A 17,398-nucleotide genomic window follows, 5' to 3' on the forward strand; every position below is an offset into this window, starting at 1 on the left:
TCAAGGGATGAGAAAGAAAGGGATGTAGATGCCTGTATGAACTGCCCTCTTGCATGCACAGGTAAGAAGAATATGATATTAGGAGGGCGCTGTTGCACTCGTGTCCTGCTTGTGGGTCTCCCATTGACAGCTGGTTGGCCACTGTGTGAACAGAATGCTGGACTAGATGGACCCTTGGTCTGAACCACCAGGGCTCTTCTTATGTTCTTAAACTTAAAGGCTGGTTCACATACGCATATCTCATTGCTTGGTTCAATCCTTTGCAGTTTTACTCAGAAATCAGTCCCATCGTGTTCAATGTGCTTATGCCCAGGGAGCAACTACTCATAAAACAGCAAACCTAATTGCTCAACATGTGAGAAGTCACTGTCCAAATGCACAGTGGGGCACAGAAGTGGTGGTTAGAGAAAGGAATGACCAATACCAGTTGTGTTTGCATGTAATATTGTAGTAAATATTGAAAAAGTCAATAAGATCTTGATGTAATCCATATCCTGCATACAGAAACAGGCTGTGAGTATTCTGGAGTTCCACATAAGTGCAGGGGAAGTGTGAAAGTTGGCACTGGGTAGAGAATTTGAAATCCTGAAACACCCTGCTTCCCATTCCCCCTTTAAGCAAGTTTCTAGCCCCTAAGGATGCAACAGTAGTCTTGAAAATGGGTGTGGTCAATCCCTGATGAGATCTTCTTAGCTAGAAGCTTTTGTAGACTTGAATTTACTGCATGGAGCTGTAGTCCACAAAAGCTTGTGCCATAATAAATCTACTTTGAAGTAAGCCCCACTGCGCACATATACTTTAAAGTAAGCCCCACTGAGTTCAGTGGGACTTACTTCCAGCTAAGTATGTAGAGGATTGCAGCCTTAGGGTGCAATCCTGTGCATGTTTAGACAGAAAAAAGTCCTACAACTCCCAGCATTCCCTGGCCAGCCATGTGAGGGAATGCACCCTTAGTTGTTTTTCCTGCAACAGAACAACATGGCTACTACCTACTGGAAGTTATCAGCCGTTTCCCAGTTTCAGGCTTTCTTCACACAGCTTTTAACCTGCGACTGAGATTGCTCCTTCATGAGGTTTGTGGGCTCTTTACACAACGCTGTGTCCCTCCAGGGTGTCTCCTGCGCTAAATGCCCTTTGTTCAGTTTTTAAATAGATCGCAGATAATGAGCTATCAAATTACCCAGGTTGTGTTCCTCTTGAGTTTCCTCTGTAAAAAGAATATAAGTGGCAAGAAGAGGAGCAAGATCAAATAAAGATATGGAAGACTCAGATACAGGGAGAAGGAGGGGGGAAAGGGGAGTCCTTGTGATCCTACATTTAAAATGGAAGCAGACAGCCCCCTTTTTAATGCAGGATTTTAGGCTGGTGTAGAGATGCCCTCAGTGAAAGCCTCACAGATATTACCTTCAGTAAACATGGGGTGGTACTCCCAATTATTTTCTCTCTTAAAAAGTTCCACTCCAGTTCATAACATGAGAGTCCTGGTGTTTGATGGTGAAATATTTATGTTGTCCAGTTAACTATTGCTTCATGGCTCATCTATGAATATTCCATCAGTCTAATTACTTGACAATGCAATATATTGGTTTTGATCTTTAAAGCCTTAAACAGTTTGGGACCAAGTTACTTGAAGGACCACCTTCACCCATATCAGCTTGCCCACACTTTAAGATCGGAGAGGCCCTTCTCATTTGCCCACCAGTGAGAGCAGTTAAGTGGGTGACCACATGTGAGAGGGCCTTCTCTGCAGTGGCCCCACACCTATGGAAGAAATTGCCATTGGAGGTCTGCCATGCTCCGTCATTGCAGACTTTTAAGGCCTTGAAAACGTATTATTTTACCTTGGCCTTCTTTTCATATGACTGCTGTTGTTGCTGTTGTTGGGTTTATTGTCAGCTTTTATTGTTGCTTTTATCGCTATTGTATTGTGTTTATGTTTTTATTACTTTTAATATTTTAACTATTTTAAAGTATTTTATTGCTGTGAGCCACCTTGGGAGGATTTTTTTATTATACACACACACACACACACACATATATATATATATATACACACACACACACACACACACACACATATATATACATATACACACATACGTTGTTGTTGTTCAGTCGTTAAGTCGTGTCCGACTCTTCGTGACCCCATGGACCATAGCACGCCAGGCCTTCCTGTCCTCCGCTCTCTCCCGGAGTGTGCTCAAGTTCATATTCATTGCATCAGTGATGCTATCTAGCCATCTCATCCTCTGCCGTCTCCTTCCCCTTTTGCCTTCAGTCTTTCCCAGCATCAGGGTCTTTTCCAGAAAGTTTTCTCTTCGCATTAGGTGGCCAAAATATTTGAGCTTCAGCTTCAGTATCTGTCCTTCCAATGAGTAGTCAGGGTTGATTTCCTTTAGGATGGACTGATTTGACCTCCTTGCAGTCCAGGGGACTCGTAAGAGTCTTCTCCAGCACCACAGTTCGAAAGCATCAGTTCTTCGGCGCTCAGCCTTCCTTATAGTCCAGCTCTCACAGCCATCCATTACTACTGGGAAAACCATAGCTTTGATTATGCGGACCTTTGTCGGCAAGGTGATGTCTCTGCTTCTTACTATGCTATCTAGGTTTGCCATAGCTTTCCTCCCAAGGACCAAGTGTCTTTTAATTTCATGGCTACAGTCACTGTCTGCGGTGATCTTGGAGCCCAAGAAAATAAAATCTGTCCCTGCTTCCATTTCTTCCCCTTCTATATGCCAGGAAGTGATGGGGCCAGATGCCATGATCTTCGTTTTTTTAATGTTGAGTTTCAGACCAGCTTTCGCACTCTCCACTTTCACCCTCAACAAGAGGCTCTTTAGATCCTCTTCGCTTTCTGCCATTAGGGTGGTATCGTCTGCATATCGGAGGTTGTTGATAATTCTCCCGGTAATCTTAATTCCGACCTGTGATTCATCCAACCTGGTGTTTCTCATGATGTACTCTGCATATAAGTTAAATAAGCAGGGTGACAATATGCGGCCTTGTCGTACTCCTTTCCCAATTTTGAACCACTCGGTTGTTCCATGTCTGGTTCTTACTGTTGCTTCTTGACCCTCGTACAGATTTCTCAGGAGACAGGTAAGGTGGTCTGGTACTCCCATCTCTTTAAGAATTTGCCACAGTTTGTTGTGATCCACTTTAGCGTAGTCAATGAAGCAGAAATAGACGTTTTTCTGGAATTCTCTTGCTTTCTCCATGATCCAGCAAATGTTGGCGATTTGATCTCTAGTTCCTCTGCCTCTTCGAAACCCAGCTTGTACTTCCGGTAGTTCTCGGTTCACATACTGCTGAAGCCTAGCTTGTAGGATTTTGAGCATCACCTTGCTGGCATGTGAAATGAGCGCAATTGTACGGTAGTTTGAACACTCTTTGGCAATGCCATTCTTTGGAATTGGAATGTAAACTGACCTTTTCCAGTCTTGTGGCCATTGTTGAGTGTTCCAAATGTGTTGGCATATTGAGTGCAGCACTTTAACAGCATCATCTTTTAGGATTTTAAATAGCTCCGCTGGAATACTGTCATCTCCGCTAGCTTTGTTGTTAGTAATGCTTCCTAAGGCCCACTTGACTTCACTGTCTAGGATGTCCGGCTCAAATTCAGTGACCGCACTATTATGGCTATCAGGGACATTCAGATCTTTCCCGTATAGTTCTTCTGTGTATTCTTGCCACCTCTTCTTAATCTCGTCTGCTTCTGTTAGGTCCCTGCCTTCTTTGTCCTTTATCATGCCCGGCTTTGCACAAAACATCCCCTCGAGATCTCCGATTTTCTTGAAAAGATCTCTAGTCTTTCCCATTCTATTGTTTTCCTCGATTTCTTTGCATTGTTCATTTAAGAAGGCCTTCTTGTCTCTCCTTGCTATTCTCTGGAAATCTGCATTCAGTTGGATATATCTTCCCCTTTCTCCTTTGCTTTTCGCTTCCCTTCTTTCCTCTGCTACTTGTAAAACCTCATCAGACAGCCACTTTGCTTTCTTGCATTTCTTTTTCTTTGGGACGGATTTCGTTGCTTCCTCCTGAACAACGTTACGGACCTCCGTCCATAGTTCTTCAGGCACTCTATCAGGTCTAATCCCTTAAATCCATTCCTCACCTCCACTGTATATTCATAAGGGATATGATTTAGGTCATACCTGAATAGTTTAGTGGTTTTCCCTACATTCTTCAATTTAAGCCAAAATTTTGCATGAAGCAGCTCATGATCTGAGCCACAGTCAGCTCCAGGTCTTGTTTTTACTGACTGTATAGAGCTTCTCCATCTTTGGCTACAAAGTACATAATCAACCTGATTTCGATATTGACCATCTGGTGGTGATGTCCATGTCTAGCTTCTTGTGCTGTTGGAAAAGAGTGTTTGCTATGATCAGCGTGTTCTCTTGACAAAACTCTATTAGCCTTTGTCCTGCTTCATTTTGTACACCAAGGCTATGCTTGCCTGTTATCCCCGTGATTTCTTGACTTCCTACTTTAGCATTCCAATCCCCTATGATGAAAAGGACATCTTTTTTTGGTGTTAGTTCTAGAAGGTGTTGTAGGTCTTCATAGAACCAATCAACCTCAGCTTCTTTGGCCTCAGTGGTTGGGGTATAGACTTGAATTACTGTGATGTTGAATGGTTTGCCTTGGATTCGTACTGAGATCATTCTATCGTTTTTGAGATTGTACCCCAGTACTTCTTTTCCCACCCTTTTATTGACTATGAGTACTACTCCATTTCTTCTAAGTGATTCTTGCCCACAGTAGTAGATATAATGGTCACCTGAATTAAATTTGCCCATGCTTATCCATTTTAGTTCGCTGGACACCTTCCAACCTGAGGGGCTCATCTTCTGGCGTCATATCTTTTAGCCTTGTGATACGTTCCATGGGGTTTTCTTGGCAAGAATACTGGAGTGGGTTGCCATTTCCTTCTCCAGTGGACCACATTTTGTCAGAACTCTCTGCCATGACCTGTCTGTCTTGGGTGGCCCTGCACGGCATAGCTTATGGCTTCACTGAGTTACGTAAGCCCCTTCGCCACAACAAGGCAGTGATCCATGAAGGGGATGGATGGATATATATATATATATATATATATAATCAATATATTTATTTTTTGGTTTTAAAAAATACCAGCCCACTCAGGGTGGCCAAAGAAGGAGTCTAGCTGGAGTGGAACAAGTATAGAACCTCACAGGTTATGAGAGGAACTGGCAGAATCTGGAGTTTACCAGGGTTTTAGAACTCAATGCTAGTTACCCGACAGAACATGTTTGGGTTTTTTCTTTTTTAGTCAGACAAGTACATTACTATTTGAATTAGCTTTGCAAGCCAAAGTATCTTTGTTCTCACACTATTATTCACATCGGCCTGTCTTTTCTTACATCAAACCCTCTTTACCTCATCAGGTGTGCACCCTGATGAAGGAAAAAGTTCTAACCATGCAGTTTTATTCTAATACTGTGTCTTTTATTCTCTATAAGCCATCATTCATTATGAGGTATGTGTGAGTGTGAAAGGAGAGCTCCCCCAGCATGCACATAGCTGTCAGTGATAAAAGAGCTAAACCTCCTCCCTGCCCCTGGTGGCCCCAGTCATGGAAAGTTAAGCCTGCTCCATAGCTGTGCTGTTAATCTACATAACCCCACCCAGGTTCTTGGCCACACTAGAGTGTGACAGGCTACTGTGAGTGTGGGACAGAATCTGGGGAACTGACTTTTATGTCAATAAACAGGCATACTCCTACTGAAATGGCCTGGTTTCTGAATTATGAGTTAAATAGGTATCGGTGCATCATGTGTTAATATTTTTGTCTGTTCCTAAAAGTAACAAACAGTACAATTCTATCCATTTTTACTGTTTTAAAAGGCCCCACTGTATCCAGTGGAGTTTACTCACAGGTAAGTGTGCGCTGGATTATAGCTTTATACAGCTAAAAACCATCACCTTATTGTTCTTAAATAGATGAAAATTTGGATTCATATCTAGCGGTTGTGTTGAAACTGGTTTCTTTTTGATCTCATCAGTAGTTTCACTGGATCTCATTTCATTTAATAGCACTTTGCTGTGACTTAACTTCTGTTAATTTTGAATGTGTATATTTCATTTAGGGAGCAACACTATGGCCCCTAGACAGAATCTAGAGGGGGGGGCATAGGATAATTCGGATTCCTCGATACAAGGTCAGAGAGCGCTCTGACCACGGATCCAGTAATCTGTGCTCCCCCACCCCCCTGCCTATTCATGGAGAGACATTGACTGCTTCTCCAGGGGGAAAGAGGGTGTGCTGGTGGGCAAAGAGGGGAAGGGACTGGGGAAGCCAGGATACAACATGTCCTGAGGCTTCCCCATTTTCCTTTCCTCCTGCTCCGGTGCGCCCCAGCTAGAGGGGCAAAAAAGCCCGTCTAGCCAAATCCAGACCAGGAGGAGTGCAGAGGCGAAGACCGTCTCTGCCACTCCTCCCTCTCTGCATAGGATGCCTGTAAGCCTCAGAGTTCAGGGGCTTACGGGCATCACCACAGGACTGCACCCTTAGTAAGTCTTGATGAAGAAAAGGATTGTACATATTTAATTCTCTTGTGTGATTATTTTCTGTACTGCCTGTGACCTTCATTCCTCCAGCTCCACTACCTTCAGCCTCCAGTTTAGCAAGGCCATTGCATAACTGGAGGTCACCACCAAAAAAGCCCTCTCCTTTGTTGAACAGCCCACTTCTAAGAATGAAGGCACTTGGAGAAGAGATTCAGTCGAAGATTCAAAACATGGACAGGCTGGTAGGGGAAGAGGCAGGTATCTTCAGGTACCTCATTCCCAACCTATTTAGGGATTTGAAGGGAAGTAACTGTACCTTGCAATGGGCCTGAAGTGAATAGGCAACCAGTGCAGTTCTTTTACATCAGTGTAATATGAGCAAACCTCAGATGTAGTAAGCCAGCCTTGCTGCACTGGGCGGGGCGGGGGGGGGGAGTGGGGAGGGGGATCTTCCTGTTCATCCTGCTGACTGGGGCCCTGGATGTCTGCCCCAAGTGCCCTACTGATCAAGAGTCCAAGCATTTTCATATCCTTTATCAAAACAATACAACCTTGAACAATACAACCAAGAATCCCATTCAACCTTGTTGCTGCCACCAACACCACATTGGTTTCTTATATTAATTGCTCACTACGCTAGGCTCGTTCTTGTTAGGTTAGTCTGGCATGATCTATATTTAGTGAATCCATGCAGCCCTGTGTCCATTTGTTGTTTTCTTTTGGGAGCAGGCGTAGTGTCAGCCAAGAATGCAAATGAGAACTGAAAGAAAAAAATTGCCAACATTTAGAAATTTGGCAATTTTTGAAATTTTGACATTCAGATTTTAATGTCAAAATCTGACCTCTAATTTTGACATTTGAAGGTTGGAAATCAGTATTTGACATCATACCTCATCATTCACTAGTTTCGGTTTCTCCATCTATTGAATGGAATGTTTCCTGGCTGGTTAAATTAATGAATGAATATTTACTAAACTCTGTTGTAAGACTGCTGTCAAATATTACAAGCAGGCTGGTTCCGGGGCTGACTTCTTGCGCAGACTGTAGAGCAACAGCAGGCTTGTGGGTTTATGTAGCCGAAAGTGACTGATTCATTTTTTCATCACATGGTGACACCTTGGATGGAAAGGTTTTGCCCAGAGGTTTCTGCCTGTTGACTTGAAGGCCAACCCTTTTCATGCTCCTTTTGGCCAACCATCCTGACAATGTAGTGGGAAAGGGGTTGGTGGCTGACTCCCTGTGATGAGCTCAGCCTCCTCCCCCTGCCCTGCCCATGCCATCTTTCTCAAAATATATTTGAACAAAGAACATGGCCAGCCAGCCTAGACACCCACATTTACATCTCTATACATTCCAGGCTGATCTACTTTACTTCCCCCATAACTCAGCACATGCAACAGAAGTAACAGAAGTACTGTGGAGATCACTTGGAGGATGCATGACCAGGTCCTCCCAGTTTGAATTTTCCTCCTGGGAACTGTCCAGCTGGATAGAAATATTTGGGCTCTGAGATTGTCATCTGACTTTCGGCTGATAGGCAAAAAGTTAAGGCAAAACTCTTCCGTGCTCTGGAGGCCCAGGGGAACACTCCCCCGTAAGCTGCTTTGGTGAGTTTGTTTCTCTTAGGAGCTTAAAAAGTAAGAATTAATGAGCTGGTTTAATGCTTCGTTTTATTTTTAGAAGCAACTATTTCTCAACTTCTCTACTTGGTTCTTTAATAAATATATTGGATTAGAAACTGGAGGTGGTTTGATTCTCTTGTCTAGCCTGGGCAGTGGCCCACTCATGCACTGGACTGCTTGTCAAACACTCACCAGGTTTGTTAAGGGGGCCCATCCTTCTCCATATATAACAGCCATAAGCCTGTGTCAGGATTCTCCTCAAGACCTGGACCCCCTAAGCAACTCCTTGAGGATCTCTTGCCTCCTTAAGAAGCGCACCTTCTTTCTTTTAAACTTCCCTTCCCAATAAGGTGGTGTTTAGGCTGCAGATGTGGGGTGACTGGCACTCCAGATAGCTGGAGTTTAACACAACAATGTACTGGTAAACTAAAGCAAGCAAATTACAACTAAAGGTATTTACAGAATGAGTAATACAAAAGTCATTAAGAAAAAATAAACGTTGCAAAAACACAAGTTCCTCTACCCTAGGTGCACTCTACCCTAGGTGCACACCAGGCTGCTGCTTCTTGCTCCTTCTTTCTGCTGTAGTCGGTCTCTCTCCCTCCCTGCTCTCCCTTTTTATCCCCTCCTTACCCCAAACTGAAAGTACTGTTTCAAACCTGAAGAAATGAAACCTAACTCAGGAAAATGGAAATGAAACTACTCCTCTCAGGGATACCCCCTCCCAACAAAAAACCAAGGCCCCTAGGTCTGACCTTTTTCTTTTCCTTGCGTCTGTAGGCCTCGGACCTTCCCAGCCTGTCTTCTCTTGTCGGCAGGAGTGGTGGTAGCACTACCTCTAAAGAATATAGACAAAAACATGTCTTGCAGTCTGTCCTACCTTGCAAGGCGCAGGTGCAATCATATTGATTTGTCACATTCCCGCAGTTCCCAGTTTGCATTCTGCAGGACCTGACACTAACCCCCAGTATTTCTTTGTTGGTGTGAAGAGTGAAAGAACACCATTCTTTGGGTACCAGGGCATTAATGCTATCCTTCTGTTTTGACCTTCTCTCTCCTCTTCTCTTAGCAAAGTAGTTCTGTTCTCATTGCTGTCCATAAAGCCACTCCAGTGAATGGAATTTAATATGCATGCAAAACATTCATCTCTTTTCCCCACAGTTCATTGTTAGCTGTTGAAATACTAAACCCATGCCAATACAGAGACACACTCTTCAGATTAATATATTAATAAGCACTTTCCTGCCATCGAGGTTGTTAGCTGTTTCTAACACATTGCTGCAGGGCTATTTAGTTTATGTCAGAAAACTAACAGGTGTGCTCCAGGTGAAGCAGATGCAATATTGCCGCCGCTGCCACTAAGGAAAGAGTTATGACATGGGCAGAGCAATCCTATACTGTCTGCAATGATGCAAGGGATGGAGATTGTCTGCTGCTGTGCTGGCAGAACATGCTCAGTACATACAAGAGAAACATGGTGGAAAGAAAAATAATTAAAAAGCGGCAAAAATATCAGCTATGCCCCCAGCATCCTTGGCTAACACCACCACTGCCTACCAATCTCAGGATGTGGCAGAGATGTCACCACAACACAACCCTGAAATGGAGGGAGCCAACCCATACTAGTTGAACTGGGGGCATAGCCATGACAATGCCATGCCCTTTCAACGTGCACAACACACACAATGGCCCTGTTCAGACATCCCGCTAAGCCATGATGGTTAGGAGTGTTAAGCTAACCATGCTGACTTAATGTGATGTCTGAACAGGCATCTGTCCTAACCATGGTGGTTTATTAACCATGGACTAACCACGTTCACTAACCACTTGCTGCAAGATGGTTAGTGGGCTCTATCATGGCACAGTGTGTGATGTCTGAACAGCCGTGGTAATTGATAGCTGCCATAAAGGTCTGTGGCAAGATCGGCCAAAGAGGGAAGAGCCACCAAGCACCAAAATGGCCGACAGTTTGCAAAGGCTGCTGGGATGCATGACAGCCCATCCGGGGGACTGTGGGTTCCTGTGGGAGGGAGGGTAGTTAGAGAATGGTTAGTCTATCCATGTTGCGGAACATGGTTACCTGCATGTGTGGCAGTAGCATTCACAGTGATTAGCAGTAACCACCATGTACCATGGTCAGCCTAACCACCCTTCCCCAATGTGTGTCTGAACAGGGCCACTGACAATACAGCACTCTCCAACATGTGATCCCGAGTAGCACAGATAGCAAGCACACCAATACTCAAGAGATCCCAGGCAGCCTTGCAGGAGGGGGTCTGAGACTCCAAATACCACACTGCACACAAGCCCCCCAGCCTCAGAACCCAATCAGCCTCCCTTTGGCAACTGATGGCACCAACTTCAATCATGGTTTACTATCCTGGCTTGTTCCAAAGCCAGTAATCATAGTTTCCTGGTTTGGACAAAATGGGAAACTGGTTAATTCGATACTTCCTGGTTTGTTTGGTCATACTGAGGGAGGAGTAAAGAGGCTGTGTACCTAAACAAGAGGCTTATTCATGTCACAACTTACTAAGCTGAGAAATGATTGTCCAAACCTGCCCACAGCAAAGACAGGTGTGAATTATAGACGGCCTCAGGCAAATATAAATTCCAGGGGGGAACTACTGGAGGATGAATTCCAGTGGGGTAACTGAGTTAGGTTGCAACCCTATAAACAATTACCTGGGAGTAAGTCCCATTGAAGTCAGTGAGGCTTGCTTCTGAGTAGACATGTTTGGGATTGCTCTGTTAGTCTGCTGTAGAAAAACAAACAAAAATTATTAGTCTTAAAGATTAACCAGTTTATTGTAGCAGAAGCTTTTATAGGCTGGAGTCTACTTTGCCAGACCCATGAAGTGGCATTCTCACTTGGAGTTAAGTACAGCTTATAGAGCATTTGTAAACTGTGAGGCTAAAAGGCCATTGTACAGAAACTGGATTCCCTGGCTTCGGATTTATTTATTTTTACAGAGCGCACATAGCCTTGTGTATGGGAAACTAATAAGAGAACCGAGTCCTTCAGCAGGAAAACAGAGACAAGCATTTGGTTGGGTTTGGTGAGATGTTGTATGGGGGACTCTTGCCACCTTAGTTCTCTGGCCCTTTTTTGAGGTCCCTAGTAGTAGTAATAGTGTAGTAATAATGTGCATTTATAGCATACTTTCAGCTGCATAGAGCTCTTCCAATACATTATCATGATGTAATCCATGCAGCGATCCTATCAGGTAAGTCAGTATTATTGTTCTAACCAACTGAAGCAAAAAGAGCAGTAGTTTGCCTAAGGTCATCTTGTAAGTTTTTGGCAGAGGTGAGATTCAAACCAGGAACATCCAGATACATAGCACAGTTTCTTCTTGCCCCAAATTCCCAAATGTTCTATAACCACACTCAGAATATGTCTAGGACAGGTATTTCAAGTTTTAGGTCTTCTATTTCATTTTTATTGTTGTCAAAGTCACATTTAGTTAAGAACAGCTTGTGATTTAGAGATCATGCAGGAAGATGATCCATATCAACACCTCACCACTTCTCTAACTTTACTTTGTATGTCCAGGACTTACTGGGGTTGAGCCTCAGCATCTGTCCTGAATGATAGGGCTTAGCCTTGGAACATTCAAAGCGGTAATAAAATGTGCTCTGGCCATGTGCAGAATGTAGTTTCCCAAAGATCAATGTGCTTGCTTTTATTTGGGGTTAGAGAGCAAAACTTCCAAGCAGGTGTGAGCCCTAGTCCCATGAAATGCAGAATGCTAAAACATGTCTTCCTTCTTGTCTGGACTGGCATCTTTAGCTCTGTGGTTCTGGGCTGTACACATCAAATATTGCGGGGTATCTCCTGTTTTCTTTGGCTAGTTGAACACTTAGGCAACTACAGAAAATAATAGGAATTGTTTTCAGCAAAGTATTAATGGTGGGCTATAGAATATAGGCCAATTTAAAGCACTGTGTTTTATAACAGTTATGTGCTGCTTATCAAGAAGTATGGATTTGAACCTGGGTAACAGTGACTGAAAAATTAAGGATTTCACATGATTCTATGGGGGCTTATCCATAAATTGAAGCCAACAGAGGCATAAAGAAGACAGCTCTGTAAGCAGGATAAGATCTGTAACCACAAAACATGCAAACTATGTTTGCAGTGGAATCAAACAAAATAGCTAGGTACTGATTTTCTTTGGAGCACAATATTCAACATTTGCTAGCTTTGGGTATAAATATTCAATATTATCAAGAGGTAATGAATATCATCACTGCACAGGACACTCTACAGAGCAAGATAAATAAACAAACGATAACTCTCTTCCACAAGGAACATAGGATCTACATTTTGACGGCTGTGGCAGAAGAGACAACAAGGTGGTAAGAGGAGGGAGATAACGAAGGGTTATGAGGAGAGAGAAGGGCATAAAACTAGGCAAAAATACTTGGAAATCCAGAATCTTAGGCTTAATAGGTGCAGCAGTTGTTCGTTGTCGCTACTTTCAAGGAAGTCTCAAATTAGAAATATTTAGAAGACAGTTTATGTCTTTGGAGTGCCAACAAGCACTTCTATGAGCATAGTGGGGGTTGAGCATGCAGACGTGCTGGACATAAAGACAGGCCTAGGGAGATGGCAGGAGGGTATTCCTGAATGATGAAGGGCAGCCCAAAGCATTAAGGAAAATCTTAGTGTTTTCTTTTAAAAGCCCCCACCCCAAACAAAACTACACAGGGACCAAGGGCTGTGCATATGCATGTTGACAGGCAGCAGAAGAGAGCCACACACACCCAGGAGTCCATGGCTGGCAGCTAGGCTGAAGGGACACAAGCAGTCGGCCAGTTCAGCCTCAGGTCCAAAGGGCAGGAAGGAGCTAGCCTTGGAGGGTGTGCACCCTCAAATGTGCACCCTCTGAGCAATCCTGAGCTCTTTCCCACTCCTTTAAAATTCTAAGGAAACTGCCCCACCTTAAGGATGGGGATGGATGGGGACTGGGTTGGCTGGAGGCTCCACTGCCAGGCCAGAGGAACTCTGCCACATGCGGCAGCCGCCTCTCACGTCTGCTGCTTTGGGCCTTCATGGGCTCCACAGAGTCTCCCTGCAAGAGGAGAGTCCGCCAGGCTGCAGCCACAGTTCCATGGCACAGCTAGGGAGAAGACGGCAGAGGAAGCCATGGCAGGGGGTGGGGTGGGGGCCTGAAGGGAGCAGGGAAAGGTGAAGACTGTGGGTTTGAGGGCAGGGAGACAGTGCAAGGGAGAACAGGCAAAAGACGTTTCTTCCTACCGTTAAACCTCATCTTCCGGTGCCTCTCCTCCCACCCCCTATGCTCAGTTCTCATAGGATTTTTTAAGCTGAAAAGGAGACTACTGTGCCCAGGCTGAGATGGAGACTGTCCCCATGGAGCTGAGAAAACCTATTGGGGCTAGGAGTGGAATCTCCACTTTGCCCTGCCCTTCTGCTTGCTCTCCCCCGCCCCTTCCATCATCACTTCCACCCACCCACACACCCCACGGTCTACACTTGTCATTCCTTGATTGGCAATGTTTGCCTTTGTTATAATGTTCAATTCCACTTTCCCCATGAGAAACATATTGGGGCGATTGTTCAAAGCAAATCCATTGACATGAAAGTTCCATCTGCGGTGTAGGAGCTGTGGGGGCTCAGTCACCTGAGGAAGTTACCAGTTGTGGCAATTATCAAGAGGTGAGCATGTAAATAAGCACTCCCCTGCAAGTGTTGAGTAATCCCATTGTGAGAAGCCAAACCCTCTACATACATGTCAGCCAGCCTTACCAAAGGTAAAGCAACTTCTGTGCAACGCGGGAACATAACATCTCACTATCTGACACCACTTTGGTGTAACCAGAAGTGTACCCCTCTCCTAAGTACCTGGTTCAGCTAGTCTTAGGATTGCGTCAAATGTTCTACTGGATCAATTTAGTGAACACAACGGGGCATTTGCCATGACAGCTAAAACTACAACCTCCATGCTCAGAGGCAGATGCTGTCTCCATGCAGCACTTCTGGGCTTCCTGGAGGAATCTGCCTGACTGCCACTGAAAACAAGATGCTGGGCTAGATGGACCCCTGGTTTGATCCAACAAGGCAATTCTTACGTCCTTAGTTAATCTAATTACCCAAATGTACTCTATGATAAAAACCTAGTAAAAGCTAAAGTGTGTGAGTGAGCAAAGCAGAAATTGTGCACATTTCTTGAAAATCTACTCTGGACAAATTCATCCACTGGATTTATAGTTTTGAATTGTAAGTTTTATTACATTTCTCTCATATCCTCATGCTTTGTCTCTTACCACATATCCTAATGAGTCTCTTGGCTCCATGTGGTTTTATAATCTCTCATTTAGCCAGCGTTTTTATAAAGCAAACTAACATGGCAATCCTATACATCCCTACTCAGAAGTAAGCCCCATTGAGTATAATGGCACTTACTCCCAGGTAAGGGAAGTGAATATAGGGTCATGGTCTTAGAAATTAATAAGTGAACATATTGTACCACGGCCTTTCCAAATTAAAGTTCCAAATTGTTAACTGTCTCAGACTCCTTGTCATACAGGCAATTTGTCATATGGTGCTCTTAATTTCCTGTAATAATATTGCATTGATTTGGTTTAAATATGTAGAGCAAATGTATTTTGAAATATTAGAAGATTCCTCTGAGGAATCTGAACAATTTCTTTATGCAATGGATTTTCAAATCTTCACTCCATCTGCACAGTTCTTCACTACCTAGGATTAGAAGTGTTTCTAAATACATGAAAACATATCTTGCAGAGGATTAGTACAAATACCAGTAGCAACAACAATTGCTATTGATGTGTTCTAGGATTATTTCAGGACAAAGTAGAACAACGTGAAGCAAACTGAAAACAGAGATGGAATTAGAAGTGTAGTGGTTGTGTGTGAACCCATCATGAGGAAATGTAAATACACTGCTGCTATTCTATGAATAATACTTAACATTTATATAGCAACTTTTTTAGTGTTCAGAGTTCAGAAAAGAGATACGCAGGAGTGTAGCAGAGGCAGGACTTGCACTTCTTTATTAGCATGAATACAGATATCTACCATCTCCCTCAGAATTCCCTGTTCCCTCCAAGCAGTCCTCACATTGTCTGGGTGGAAATGAATTTTCCTAGGAACAATATATTGTCCCCTGTTGTAATGCAAAGTATTTGGGGCTGGCTTGTTCTTGAATGAGCAATTAAGACCCATTAGCTTTACAAAAGACTTGCTCCTGGTGAAGATGAAAACTGCTAGAACTCCTTTGTTGATATGGATCAACACAGTGCATGAATTTTTGGACTCTTGTTGGAGGTATGGCTATGGGCACTGTCATGATGAGTGTCTGCACTTCAAAATTTACCACTACAGTACTGGAGATAAGATTTGAACCAGGAAGTCCTCATTCATCGTTCAGGTCACGATTCTAAATACACTTACCAAAGAGCAAGCCTCACTGAACACAATGGGACTTAGTCCTGAGTAATCATGTGTAGTCAGCCACTTAGGAAGGCTACTTACATATTAACAAAAACGAATACACCATCAAAACATAAGACAATAAGTGACACAGATCTGTATGCGTGCATATATGTGTTTTATCAGTTTAGTTTAGTTTTTTTTTAATTGTTGTATTTTATTATTTGTATGATTTTATTGTGCTCAATCACCTTGAGCACTCATTGAGTGGAGGGATGATAAATACATTAAATAAACACAATTTGCATAGACTAACTTATGTGTATTGCAGAAGTACTATAACTTAAATAGTAATACAATACAGCTCATCATAGTGGGAAAAACTGTGACCAGGGTACCTGTGTGCATACTCCGTCTGCTCTTCAGGGGCTACCAACTGGCAACTTCAAGGCTGAAACTGTTGCTATTTTGTGGCTTATGTTACTTCAGGACTAGTAGTGTCAATTTTCTGTTTGCTTCCCACCTGGTCTACCTGTATATCTCTCATCACAAAGAAACTGGCATTGTAAAGCTGCCTTGAAATTTCCTATCATGCAGGCAGCACAAAATAATGCAATGTGCTCCTCTGAGATTCACTGCTTGTAGGAAATTCCTGGGGGATGAGAGCAGGTGCAATCACTGAAAGAGAAAAATACACCACCACAGTGCTGGCTCTTTCTTTTCTTGACTAGAGCCCCGTCTCCTGGAGTGAACAATCCATACGGAGTGGTCACTTTTCTCAAACCTTTTAAATCAAAGAGAGTTGCTATGATGCCCTTCACTATCCTTTATAAAAGTGCCAACGCAAATATAGTCCAGTAAACATGACTAGCAGTAAGCATTAATATTAGTACAACTATTAAAGACACTGCCAAGCTGAAACCCTATACTGCCATGAAGCTATTCATTAAAAAAGCAATTATTTTTGAAAGATTTGTGGAGCACTACAACACCTGCTAATGAACATTGTTATGTATTAGCCAGCTATGAACTTCTATCCTAGCATCAGTAAATCCAGTCCTTTTTCTAAGAAATGTATGGGAAAAATAATAGATTGCAGATATATATGTATACATGCACACATACAAATAATCTAGGTGCTGCCTCCAAAAATTAAAAATGTAAGACAGGCAATGCTTGCAATCTAATATAGATATGCTATATATTTTACACGTACCTACATGCATACAGACACATTCTTTAAAGTTTAATAAAAAAAGTAGGCTGTCAAGAGGAAAAAAGCCACCAAACCCCTCCCCAGCCATGTTATTTTTGTCCTGGCTCACAGCCCCATAGGCTTCTTTCTTTACTGTGTGAGCCCTGCTAATCAGGGATTATGTAGCTGATATGATGTCATAGTGCCACATAGCCAATCGGATTTGGTTCATGCTGATGTCACCAAGGCCTCACGCTGCCCTCATTGGGGGGCGGGGGGCAAAATGGTTCTTGTTGCTTAGGCAACTGGGAGTTGCTCCCCAACTTGCTGTGCTGGAAGTTCCATTGCCTGTCCATGGTGCACAGCAAGATTTTTGCTCAATTATGCACGACTAGTCATAGGAGAATAGAATATGGATGGCAATATGCAACTGGAAGATTATCACATGACTGACCTTGGTGACCAGTCACCAAGTGTACGTCTGGTTGCCTCAGTAACAGAGGTGCATTCACTTGCCCCCAATACCCTCTTCCCTTACAAACTCTTTTTCATCTTTTCACAAAGGGATGTGATCAATTTCTGGAAAATGAGGCACTTTTTATTGTGGACAGAAGGGTTAATGAAATGAAT

This window comes from Heloderma suspectum, chromosome 4, assembly GCF_057233095.1.
Source record: "Heloderma suspectum isolate Gila_16-S chromosome 4, 16-S_ref, whole genome shotgun sequence".
NCBI classification, from domain to species: Eukaryota; Metazoa; Chordata; class Lepidosauria; order Squamata; family Helodermatidae; genus Heloderma; species Heloderma suspectum.